Source organism: Ranitomeya variabilis, chromosome 6 (genome assembly GCF_051348905.1).
Source record: "Ranitomeya variabilis isolate aRanVar5 chromosome 6, aRanVar5.hap1, whole genome shotgun sequence".
NCBI classification, from domain to species: Eukaryota; Metazoa; Chordata; class Amphibia; order Anura; family Dendrobatidae; genus Ranitomeya; species Ranitomeya variabilis.
Genome location: NC_135237.1, coordinates 972313 through 986213, shown reverse-complemented (window position 1 = coordinate 986213; position 13901 = coordinate 972313).

The following is a 13901-nucleotide window of genomic DNA, read 5'->3' as shown; positions in this document are numbered from 1 at the left end:
AAACCGGCTCCTAAGGGAGATGACGATGGACGAATATGTCCCTTTTCCAAGGACTCCTTTATATATTCTCGCATAGCAGTATGTTCAGGCACAGACAGATTAAATAAACGACCCTTTGGGTATTTACTACCCGGAATTAAATCTATAGCACAATCGCACTCACGGTGCGGAGGTAGTGAACCCAGCTTGGGTTCTTCAAAGACGTCACGATAATCAGACAGGAACTCAGGGATTTCAGAGGGAATAGATGATGAAATGGACACCAAAGGTACGTCCCCATGAGTCCCCTTACATCCCCAGCTCAACACAGACATAGCTCTCCAGTCAAGGACTGGGTTGTGAGACTGCAGCCATGGCAATCCCAGCACCAAATCATCATGTAGATTATACAGCACCAGAAAACGAATAGTCTCCTGGTGATCCGGATTAATACACATAGTCACTTGTGTCCAGTATTGTGGTTTATTATTAGCCAATGGGGTGGAGTCAATCCCCTTCAGAGGAATAAGAGTTTCCAAAGGCTCTAAATCATACCCACAACGATTGGCAAAGGACCAATCCATAAGACTCAAAGCGGCGCCAGAGTCGATATAGGCGTCAGTAGTAATAGATGACAAAGAGCAAATCAGGGTCACAGACAAAATAAATTTAGACTGTAAAGTGCCAATGGAAACGGATTTATCAAGCTTTTTAGTACGCTTAGAGCATGCTGATATAACATGAGTAGAATCCCCACAATAGAAACACAACCCATTTTTCCGTCTAAAATTCTGCCGCTCGCTTCTGGACAGAATTCTATCACACTGCATGCTTTCTGGCGTCTTCTCAGTGGACACCGCCAGATGGTGCACTGGTTTGCGCTCCCGCAGACGCCTATCGATCTGAATGGCCATTGTCATGGACTCATTCAGACCCGCAGGCACAGGGAACCCCACCATAACATCCTTAATGGCATCAGAGAGACCCTCTCTGAAAGTAGCCGCCAAGGCACACTCATTCCACTGAGTAAGCACAGACCATTTACGGAATCTTTGGCAGTAAATTTCAGCTTCATCTTGCCCCTGCGATAGGGACATCAAAGTTTTTTCTGCCTGAAGTTCCAAATGAGGTTCCTCATACAGCAAGCCCAAGGCCAAAAAAAACGCATCCACATTGCGCAACGCAGGATCCCCTGGTGCCAATGCAAAAGCCCAGTCTTGAGGGTCGCCGCGGAGCAAGGAAATCACAATCCCAACCTGCTGTGCAGGGTCTCCAGCAGAACGAGATTTCAGGGACAAAAATAGCTTACAATTATTTCTAAAATTCTGAAAGCTAGATCTATTCCCTGAGAAGAATTCCGGCAAAGGAATTCTCGGCTCAGATACCGGAGCATGAATAATAAAATCTTGCAAATTTTGTACTTTCGTGGTGAGATTATTCAAACCTGCAGTTACACTCTGAAGATCCATTATTAACAGGTGAACACAAAGCCATTCAAAGATTATAAGGAGAGAGAAAAAAAAGAAAGACTGCAGCATAGACAGACTGGCAAGTGATCCAATTAAGAGCACAGAGAAAAAAAAAAAAAAAAAAAAAACTCTCAGCAGACTTCTTATTTCTCTCCTTTCTCAGCCAAGGATTTTAACCCTTTAGTTGGCCGGTCAAACTGTCATGATCTCCATGGCCAGAGAACTAGCATAAGCCTCTATAGGAACAAGCTCTTGGAAGATGTAACTGTACTGACCATGAACTAAACCTACCGCATCATCTAGAAGTAGCCAGGTAGCATGTCCTACTTTTTATCCCTATATGCCCAGCGCCGGCCGGAGAACTAAATAATGCTAGCAGAGGGAAATATAAGACCTGACTCACCTCTAGAGAAATGCCCAAAAAAAAGGAGACAGAGGCCCCCCACATATATTGGCGGTGATATGAGATGAAACAACAAACGCAGCAGGAAAATAGTTTTAGCAAATTTGAGGTCCGCTTTCTAGATAGCAGAAGACAGAAAGCATACTTTCATGGTCAGTAGAAAACCCTAACAAAACACATCCAGAAATTACTTTAGGACTCTGGCATTAACTCATAATACCAGAGTGGCAATTCCTGATCAACAAGAGCTTTCCAGACACAGTAACGAAACTGCAGCTGTGAACTGGAACCAAAATACAAAAACAAAACATGGACGAAAGTCCAACTTATCTAGTAGATGTCTGGGAGCAGGAACAAGCACAGAGAGGCTTCTGATAACATTGTTGACCGGCAAGCATCTAACAGAGAAGCCAGGTTATATAGCGACACCCAGATCTAATCAGAACAGGTGAACAGGGAAGATGATGTCACAAGTTCAATTCCACCAGTAGCCACCGGGGGAGCCCAGAATCCAAATTCACAACAGGTGGCACACCCAGGAGTCAAGACTGGCACACAAGCTGAAAGGGCAATATTACTCTCCCACTGTTTTTTTATGTATTTTTTGTTTTTTAAGGGAGACTTTAGAAACCCAATAATATTTTAAAAAAAAAATAAATAGGCTTTCTATGGCCCACTGAATGAGAGGGAGAGAGGTGGCACACCCAGGAGTCAAGACTGGCACACAAGCTGAAAGGGCAATATTACTCTCCCACTGTTTTTTTATGTATTTTTTGTTTTTTAAGGGAGACTTTAGAAACCCAATAATATTTAAAAAAAATAAATAAATAGGCTTTCTATGGCCCACTGAATGAGAGGGAGAGAGGTGGCACACCCAGGAGTCAAGACTGGCACACAAGCTGAAAGGGCAATATTACTCTCCCACTGTTTTTTTAGGTTTTTTTTTTTTTTTTCAGGGAGACTTTAGAAACCAAATAATATTAAAAAAAAAAAAAATAGCCTTTCTATGGCCCACTGAATGAGAGGGAGAGAGGTGGCACACCCAGGAGTCAAGACTGGCACACAAGCTGAAAGGGCAATATTACTCTCCCACTGTTTTTTTATGTATTTTTTGTTTTTTAAGGGAGACTTTAGAAACCCAATAATATTTAAAAAAATAAATAAATAGGCTTTCTATGGCCCACTGAATGAGAGGGAGAGAGGTGGCACACCCAGGAGTCAAGACTGGCACACAAGCTGAAAGGGCAATATTACTCTCCCACTGTTTTTTTATGTTTTTTTTTTTTTCAGGGAGACTTTAGAAACCAAATAATATTAAAAAAACAAAAAAAAAAAATAGCCTTTCTATGGCCCACTGAATGAGAGAGAGAGGTGGCACACCCAGGAGTCAAGACTGGCACACAAGCTGAAAGGGCAATATTACTCTCCCACTGTTTTTTTATGTATTTTTTGTTTTTTAAGGGAGACTTTAGAAACCCAATAATATTTAAAAAAAAAAATAAATAGGCTTTCTATGGCCCACTGAATGAGAGGGAGAGAGGTGGCACACCCAGGAGTCAAGACTGGCACACAAGCTGAAAGGGCAATATTACTCTCCCACTGTTTTTTTATGTTTTTTTTTTTTTTCAGGGAGACTTTAGAAACCAAATAATATTAAAAAAACCAAAAAAAAAAAAATAGCCTTTCTATGGCCCACTGAATGAGAGAGAGAGGTGGCACACCCAGGAGTCAAGACTGGCACACAAGCTGAAAGGGCAATATTACTCTCCCACTGTTTTTTTATGTATTTTTTGTTTTTTAAGGGAGACTTTAGAAACCCAATAATATTTAAAAAAAAAAATAAATAGGCTTTCTATGGCCCACTGAATGAGAGGGAGAGAGGTGGCACACCCAGGAGTCAAGACTGGCACACAAGCTGAAAGGGCAATATTACTCTCCCACTGTTTTTTTATGTATTTTTTGTTTTTTAAGGGAGACTTTAGAAACCCAATAATATTTAAAAAAAAAAATAAATAGGCTTTCTATGGCCCACTGAATGAGAGGGAGAGAGGTGGCACACCCAGGAGTCAAGACTGGCACACAAGCTGAAAGGGCAATATTACTCTCCCACTGTTTTTTTATGTATTTTTTGTTTTTTAAGGGAGACTTTAGAAACCCAATAATATTTAAAAAAAAAAATAAATAGGCTTTCTATGGCCCACTGAATGAGAGGGAGAGAGGTGGCACACCCAGGAGTCAAGACTGGCACACAAGCTGAAAGGGCAATATTACTCTCCCACTGTTTTTTTATGTATTTTTTGTTTTTTAAGGGAGACTTTAGAAACCCAATAATATTTTAAAAAAATAAATAAATAGGCTTTCTATGGCCCACTGAATGAGAGGGAGAGAGGTGGCACACCCAGGAGTCAAGACTGGCACACAAGCTGAAAGGGCAATATTACTCTACCACTGTTTTTTTAGGTTTTTTTTTTTTTTTCAGGGAGACTTTAGAAACCAAATAATATTAAAAAAAAAAAAAAAATAGCCTTTCTATGGCCCACTGAATGAGAGATAGCACACACAGCAGTGGCACACAAGCCCTGACTGAGGCCAATATTTTTCTCCCACTGATTGATGTAGTGTTTTTGTGTTGAGGTAGAATTTAGAACACAAATCACGGAAAAAATAAATAGGCTTTCTATGGCCCACTCAGTGAGAGATGGCACACACAGGGATGGCACTGTAGCAGAAATGCCAATCTTAATCTCCCACAAAAAAAACAAAAAAAAAACAGGGACTGTCCTACAATTACTATCTCCCTGCAGTAATCTAAGCCAGGTATGGCAGGCAGCAATAGGAGTGGACTGATGCACAAATTAAATAAAAAGTGTGGACAAACAAAAAAGATAGCTGTGCAGAAAGGAAGGAACAAGAGGATATGTGCTTTGAAAAAAGCAGTTGGTTTCCACAGTGGCGTACACACAGCAATACAGCTATCACGGAGCCTTCTAGGGCAGCCCAATGAGCTACAGCGCTGAGGGGAAAAAAAAAAAAAAATAGCTTCCACAGTCCCTGCACACCGAAGGTGGTGTTGGACAGTGGAAATCGCTGCAGCACAAGCGGTTTGGTGGTTAGTGGACCCTGCCTAATGCTCTCCCTGCTTCTGACGAAGCGGCAGCAACCTGTCCCTAAGCTCAGATCAGCAGCAGTAAGATGGCGGTCGGCGGGAACGCCCCTTTATAGCCCCTGTGACGCCGCAGACAGCAAGCCAATCACTGCAATGCCCTTCTCTAAGATGGTGGGGACCAGGATCTATGTCATCACGCTGCCCACACTCTGCGTTCACCTTCATTGGCTGAGAAATGGCGCTTTTCGCGTCATTGAAACGCGACTTTGGCGCGAAAGTCGCGTACCGCATGGCCGACAAGCACAGGGGTCGGATCGGGTTTCATGAGACGCCGACTTAGCCAAAAGTCGGCGGCTTTTGAAAATGATCGACCCGTTTCGCTCAACCCTAGTTGGCACCTCTTAAGATGCCCCTCATTGGTTTTACCATTTTCCGGCAGCGTGTGTACTACTCTGTTTACCTTGTTTGCTTTAACAGACATGAAGCAGAACTGTATGGCGTGGTAGAGACCAAGACTGGTTAATACTAGTGATGAGCGAACGTTCTCGCCACTACTCGTTACTTGCCCAAGTATCACTATGCTCGGTGTACTCGGCGAGCACTGAGCATTTCCGGGATTATTCAGCGGTAACTGGTGTATCCACCCAGCGTTTTTGGCGGACTTTAGAGACCCAATCACGGTGCAGGGATTGTCTGCCAGGCCATGAAACGCCGCAGCCATCTTTGTTGTGGTCGTGCAGTGATTGGCTGGGCCGCACAGCATCATCCCGAGTATAAGAGACCTGGCGCCACCCTGCATGACGCATTCTGTTCCTGATTCAGCAAGAATAGGGAGAGCTGGTGCCGAGATAGGGCCAGAATCGTGGTTTTTAGACGTAGTGTAGGTCTGCAACTCTTAAATCCACAACTCCTCAGAAACCAAAAGTTCTTTTTAGGGCTACCGTATATACCCTAGTATAAGTCAGGACCCCTAATTTTGCCACGAAAAACTGAGAAAACTTAATGACTCGAGTATAAGCCTAGGGTGGAAATGCAGCAGCTACAAGTAAATGTCAAAAATAAAAATAGATACCAATAACAGTAAAATTAATTGAGACATCAGTAGGTTACCATAAGTGTTTTTGAATATCCATCTTGAATCAGGAGCCCCATATAATGCTCCATACAGTTCATGATGGGCCCCATAAGATGCTCCATATTAAAATATGCCCCATATAATGCTGCACAAATGCTGATTATGGCCCCATAAGATGCTCCATAGACACATTTGCCCCGTATAATGCCTCACAAATGCTGATTATGGCCCCATAAGATGCTCCATAGAGATATTTGCCCCATATAATGCTGCAAAAATGCTGATTATGGCCCCATAAGATGCTCCATAGAGATATTTGCCCCATATAATGCTGCACATGGCCCCATAAGATGCTCCATAGAAATATTTGCCCCGTATAATGCTCCACAAATGCTGATTATGGCCCCATAATATGCTCCATAGAGATATTTGCCCCATATAATGCTGCACAAATGCTGATTATGGTCCCATAAGATGCTCCATAGACACATTTCCCTCGTATAATACTGCACAAATGCTGATTATGGCCCCATAAGATGCTCCATAGGCTATTATGCCCCATATGCTGTTGCTGCAATTAAAAAAAAATTAAAAAAAATGACATACTCACCTCTCGTCGCTCAGGCCCCTGGCACTTGCTATAGGCACCTGTCCGCGTTCCACCGCCGAGCGCCGCTGTGTCTTCCTCGTCCTCTGCACTGACTGTTCAGGCAAAGGGCGGAGCGCCCTCTGACCTGAGCGTCACTGCAGAGGATGTGGAAGACGGCGCGGCGTCCGACGGTGGAACGGGGGACAAGTGAATATCACGCACTGCCCCCGTCATACTCACCTGCTCCTGACGCAGTCCCTGCACATCCCTGGTTCTCCGGGCGCTGACAGCTTCTTCCTGTATTGAGTGGTCACATGGTACCGCTCATTACAGTAATGAATATGTGGCTCCACCCCCTATGGGAGTGGAGTCGGGTCCATATTCATTACTGTAATGAGCGGTACCATGTGACCACTCAATTCAGGAAGAAGCTGTCAGTGCCCAGAGAACCAGGGACGTGCAGGGACCGCGCAAGGAGCAGGTGAGTATGATTAGACAGCTGCCGCTCCCCCTCCCCTGCCGACCCCTGGGAATGACTCAAGTATAAGCCGAGAGAGGCAATTTCAGCCTAAAAAAAGGGCTGAAATTCTAGGCTTATACTCGAGTATATACGGTAATTCGTGGGTCCCGATATTGCAGTGCTAGGTAGGCAGGGCACAGCATATCCACATCGGTGCAAGGCCTGCCGGCACTGTATGTGCGTCCATTGCTCCCACTGCATCCCTCCCAAAGCTCCATAACTGTCTGCTGCTGCTGCTTCTTTACTATATACCTAGTTGCATTTTTCTTCCCAAAAATTCACCCCAAAAAAACAAAAATATACAGTCTGTTCTGTCAGACTGAGGCCTGTTGAAGAATCTTAGTTTGTCAGGCATACGTAGCATAGTTGTGTGTGCTAGCCTTGTGCCACTTTTTTTGTGTTTTAAATTCACCAAAAAACGCCTCATATCTGCGTGCTCCAACTTTGGGCATTGTAGGCCGGTTGACCATTTTTTTTGCTGTCTGATACTGTAATTCTATACAGCACTATTTTGCATTTAATTAAAAAAGACCACATTTTGCCAGTGTGGTATTTGTGTGACAGATCTCATATATCTGTGTGCTCCAAGTTTGCTCATTGTAGGCCGGAGGAGCACTTTTTTTGTTGTCTGTTACTGAAATTATATACAGCACTATCTAGCACCAAAAAATATAAAAAGGGCACATATTTGCCAGTGTGGTATTTTCGTGACAGCCCTCATATATCTGCATGCTCCAAGTTTGGTCATTGTAGGCCGGTGGACCACTTTTTTTGCTGTCTGATACTCTGATTCTATACAGCACTATTGTCAGGACTCTGAACATTTTTTACCTTTTGTGCATTACTGCCCTTTTCCAAGATGGCGTTTTTGGTCTCATGTGCACTGTGTCTTCCTGCTATAAAACGCCACCCCAGCCTTCAGTCTGTGCTAGAGTATTATGCCTTGCATCCAGCTCCTGACCTCTGATTACTCCCTGGCTATACACCTGCTCCTGTGAACCTGTGTGGTGATCCTGCTACTCTGCTCTGAGTTCCTGCTGCATACACCAGTTTCCAGTAATCCTCCTTCATCTGCTGTTCGTGTTTACTTCCAACTGCATTTGCTGGACATGTAAGCTGTTTCTGCTTTGCAATAACCTGAGACTATTAACCAAGCCTCCCTGGTTGAGCTAAGATATGATTTGAACTGCCTAAAAAGCATATCTATCTGTGCCTGGACTAAGACAAGGATTTATTCGTGTCAAGTATCCTCAAGAATAACTGTGCTTCATAGACTTTCTGCTTGATTGCATTTTCCTCTGAAGTTTCTTATAGACTGCTGAGCTGCATTTGATATTGACTCCAAGTGTTGTGGACTTGAGTTTCTCTCTGCACCTGTTTGAATCACCGTGTGATAATATAGACTTTACCACTTATAAAACTGTGTCCTGTAGTTGTTGTTCCACGCAAAGAGTCTCCTGAGTTATCCCCTATAATTATTACAACTATTTAGCTTCCAAAATTATAAAAAGGCCACATATTTGCCAGTGTACTATTTCCGTGACAGCCCTAATATATCTGCGTGCTCCAAGTTTGGTCATTGTAGGCCGGTGGACCACTTTCTTTGCTGTCTGATACTCTGATTCTATACAGCACTATTTAGCTTCCAAAATTATAAAAAGGCCACATATTTGCCAGTGTGGCATTTCTGTCACAGCCCTCATATATCTGCGTGCTCCAAGTTTGGGCATTGCAGGCCATTGTACCCCTTTTTTTGCTGTCTGATACTCTACTTATATACAGCACTATTTTGCCTAAATTCGCTTCACAAAAAAGCTCCCAAAAATTGAATACAGTCTGTTATATCAGGCTGAGGCCTGCCTGGTGTTTGGGTTTGAAAAATCGTAGATTTGCAGGCATACTGATCAGACATTATTTAGCTATTAATAAATATATTTGTGTTGAGCATTTGAAATAGTGCAGTAGTCCATTTAAATGGGAAATGCAAGGGGCAAGGGATGGGGAAGTGGACATGATGATGATGGTGCATGCAGAGGATGAGGTCATGGCCAAGGTGAAAGTGGGCAACAACAAAGACCCACATCTTCTCGCTTGACCTTCCTGTCCCAGTTTCTAGGTGACCGCAGCACACCACTATTGAAGCCAGAGCAGTGTGAAATGGTTGGTGGTTGGATAGCGGATGATGCTTCCAGTCACTTAGCCACCACCACCACCATGTCTTCCACATGGTCAAGTCTGAGTAGCCGGGAGTGTGGCCTGGATATTCCTCACCCTGATACTCCTTCCTCCCACCATGCCGAGTGCCCTGAGACAACTGATCCCACACTTGGACACTCTGAAGAGATGTTCAGTTTTCCACTTCAAGATTCAGAACTCTCAGCCAGTCAACTTGAAGTGGGGACAGATGAGATCACATGTAGAGATGCCCAAAGCTTTGACCAGCCCCGGTCACGCGAAGGCAATGGTGGGAAAGTGTCAGAAGAGGTGGACGATGATGAGACACAATTGCCAGAAAGTCAGGAGGAGGAGCAGGGTGCGGATGTGGAAGATGAGGTGGTGGATGACTATGTGACTTACCCAGCCTGGCAGGAGGACATGCACAGCGAGGGCAGCAGCACACATGGGGAAGGAGGCATATCACCCCAACAGGTAGGAAAAAAAAGTGTGGTGGCCACAGACAGAAGGTGTGCTGTTATGGTTTCCAATGGCAAGGAAACATCAGAAGCATAGAATAAACGGACAAGCTCTCGGGTGATGGAAACTAGAGCTGACCGCGATGCTAAACCTACACACCACACTAGAAGTAGCCAGGGGGCATTCCTGCGTTGTCTCTAGATGCCGCGCGCCAGCCGGAGAACTAACTACCCCTGGTAGAAGAAAACACAGTCCTGGCTTGCCTCCAGAGAATGTCCCCACAGGAGATAGCAGCCCCCCACATATAATAACGGTGAGAGCAGATGAAAAGACACACGTAGTATGAAAGCAGATTTAGCACAGAGAGGCCCGCTAACTAAATAGCAGAAAGATACAACAGAGGACTTCGCGGTCAGCTGCAAAACCCTTCAAAACACCATCCTGAAATTACCTTAACTCATGTGACTCATGCCACTGGAGTGGTAATTTCAGCCCAACAAGAGCTTCCAGCTGCAGAGATTCACATAAGTGCAAACTGGACAAAACATACAAAAATAGACTTAAGGACTAAAGTGTCCAACTTAGCTGAGCAGAAAACTGGGAGCAGGAACATGCAACAGAATCACTCTGGATACATTGATGGCCAGCATTAGAATGACTGAGGAGCAAGGTTAAATAGGATACTCCCACATCCTGATAGGAACAGGTGAACTGAGAAGGCAAAGCTTGCAGGACACCAGTACCACAAGAGACCACCGGGGGAGCCCACGAACCGAATCACAACAGTACCCCCCCCTTAAGGAGGGGGCACCGAACCCTCACAAGAACCACCAGGGCGATCTGGATGAGCCCTATGAAAGGCACGGACCAAATCAGAAGCATGAACATCAGAAGCTGTAACCCAAGAATTATCCTCTTGACCGTAGCCCTTCCATTTCACCAGATATTGAAGTCTCCGTCTGGAAACACGGGAGTCCAAGATTTTCTCCACCACATACTCCAATTCACCCTCAACCAGCACAGGAGCAGGAGGCTCAACAGAAGGCACAAGTGGTACCTCATACCTCCGCAATAATGACCGATGGAAGACATTATGGATAGCAAAGGATGCTGGGAGGTCCAAACGAAAAGACACAGGGTTAAGAATTTCCAAAATCTTATAAGGACCGATGAACCGAGGCTTAAACTTAGGAGAAGAGACCCTCATAGGGACAAAACAGGAGGACAACCACACCAAGTCCCCAACACGAAGACGAGGAACAACACGACGATGGCGATTAGCAAAACGTTGAGTCTTCTCCTGGGACAACTCCAAATTGTCCACCACCTGCCCCCAAATACGATGCAACCTATCCACTATGGTATCCACTCCAGGACAATCCGAAGACTCCACCTGACCAGATGAAAAACGAGGATGGAACCCTGAATTGCAAAAGAAAGGGGAGACCAAAGTGGCAGAACTGGCCCGATTATTAAGGGCAAACTCAGCCAACGGCAAAAAGGAGACCCAGTCATCCTGATCAGCAGACACGAAACACCTCAAATAAGTCTCCAAGGTCTGATTAGTACGTTCCGTCTGGCCATTAGTCTGGGGATGAAATGCAGACGAAAAAGACAAATCAATGCCCATCCTGGCACAAAACGCCCGCCAAAATCTGGACACAAACTGGGATCCCCTGTCGGAAACGATATTCTCCGGAATACCATGCAGCCGAACCACATTCTGAAAAAACAGGGGCACCAACTCAGATGAGGAAGGCAGCTTGGGCAAGGGCACCAAATGAACCATCTTAGAAAAGCGGTCACACACCACCCAAATGACGGACATCTTCTGAGAAACAGGGAGATCAGAAATAAAATCCATAGAGATGTGTGTCCAAGGCCTCTTAGGAACAGGCAAGGGCAACAACAACCCACTAGCCTGAGAACAACAAGGCTTGGCCCGAGCACAAACATCGCAAGACTGCACAAAAGTACGCACGTCCCGAGACAGGGAAGGCCACCAGAAGGACCTAGCCACCAAATCTCTGGTACCAAAAATTCCCGGATGACCTGCCAACGCAGAAGAATGAACCTCCGAGATGACTCTATTGGTCCACTCATCCGGCACAAACAATCTACCAGGCGGACAACGATCAGGCCGATCCGCCTGAAACTCTTGTAAAGCACGTCGCAGGTCTGGGAAGACAGCAGACAATATCACCCCATCCTTAAGTATACCCGTAGGTTTAGAATCACCAGGGGAATCAGGTTCAAAACTCCTAGAAAGGGCATCCGCCTTCACATTCTTAGTACCTGGCAGATACGAAACCACAAAATTAAACCGGGAGAAAAACAACGACCAGCGCGCCTGTCTAGGATTCAGACGTCTGGCCGACTCAAGATAAATCAAATTTTTGTGATCAGTCAAGACCACCACCTGATGTTTAGCACCCTCAAGCCAATGACGCCACTCCTCGAATGCCCACTTCATCGCCAAAAGCTCCCGATTACCGACGTCATAATTTCGCTCGGCGGGCAAAAATTTTCGAGAAAAGAACGCACAAGGTCTCATCACTGAACAATCTGAACTTTTCTGCGACAAAACCGCCCCCGCTCCGATCTCGGAAGCATCAACTTCCACCTGAAAAGGAAGAGAAACATCAGGCTGGCACAACACCGGAGCAGAAGAAAAACGGCGCTTAAGCTCCCGAAAGGCCTCCACAGCAGCAGGAGACCAATCTGCAACATCAGCACCCTTTTTAGTCAAATCAGTCAAAGGCCTGACAACGCTAGAAAAACCAGTTATGAATCGACGATAAAAGTTAGCAAAGCCCAAAAATTTCTGAAGGCCCTTAAGAGAAGTCGGTTGCGTCCAGTCACAAATAGCCCGAACCTTCACAGGATCCATCTCAATAGAAGAGGGGGAAAAAATGTACCCCAAAAAAGAAATCTTCTGAACCCCAAAAACACACTTTGAACCTTTAACAAACAGAGAATTGGTCTGCAAAACCTGGAAAACCCTCCTAACTTGTTGAACATGAGATTCCCAGTCATCCGAAAAAATCAAGATATCGTCCAAATACACAATCATAAATTTATCCAGATACTCACGGAAAATATTGTGCATAAAAGACTGAAAGACCGAAGGGGCATTTGACAGACCAAAAGGCATCACCAAATACTCAAAATGGCCCTCGGGCGTATTAAATGCGGTTTTCCACTCATCCCCCTGCTTAATTCGCACCAAATTATACGCACCGCGAAGATCAATCTTAGAGAACCACTTCGCCCCCTCAATGCGAGCAAATAAATCTGTCAGCAATGGCAAAGGATACTGATACTTGACTGTGATCTTATTCAAGAGTCTATAATCAATACAAGGTCTCAAAGAACCATCGCTTTTAGCTACGAAAAAGAACCCCGCTCCAAGAGGAGACGAAGAAGGACGAATATGTCCCTTTTCCAAGGACTCCCTAATATACTCTCACATGGCAGCATGTTCAGGTACAGACAGATTGAATAGACGACCCTTAGGAAATTTACTGCCAGGGATCAAATCTATGGCGCAATCGCAATCTCTGTGAGGAGGAAGAGAATTAAGAGTAGATTCCTCAAAAACCTCACGATAATCAGACAAAAACTCAGGAATTTCAGAGGGAATAGATGAAGCAATGGAGACCAAAGATGTGTCCCCATGATTTCCCTGACATCCCCAGCTTAGTACAGACATTGTTTTCCAGTCAAGGACTGGGTTATGAGTTTGCAACCATGGCAATCCCAGCACCAACACATCATGTAGATTATACAGTACAAGGAAGCGAATCACCTCTTGATGGTCTGGAGTCATACGCATAGTCACTTGTGTCCAGTATTGTGGTTTATTACTAGCCAATGGTGTAGAATCAATACCCTTTAAAGGTATAGGAACTTCCAGAGGCTCTAGATCAAACCCACAGCGCCTGGCAAAGGACCAATCCATAAGACTCAAAGCGGCGCCAGAATCCACATACGCATCCGCAACAATAGAAGATAACGAACAAATTAGAGTTACAGACAAAATAAACTTGGACTGCAAAGTGCCAATAGCAGAGGATTTATCAACTTTCTTTGTACGTTTAGAGCATGCTGACATAACATGAGTAGA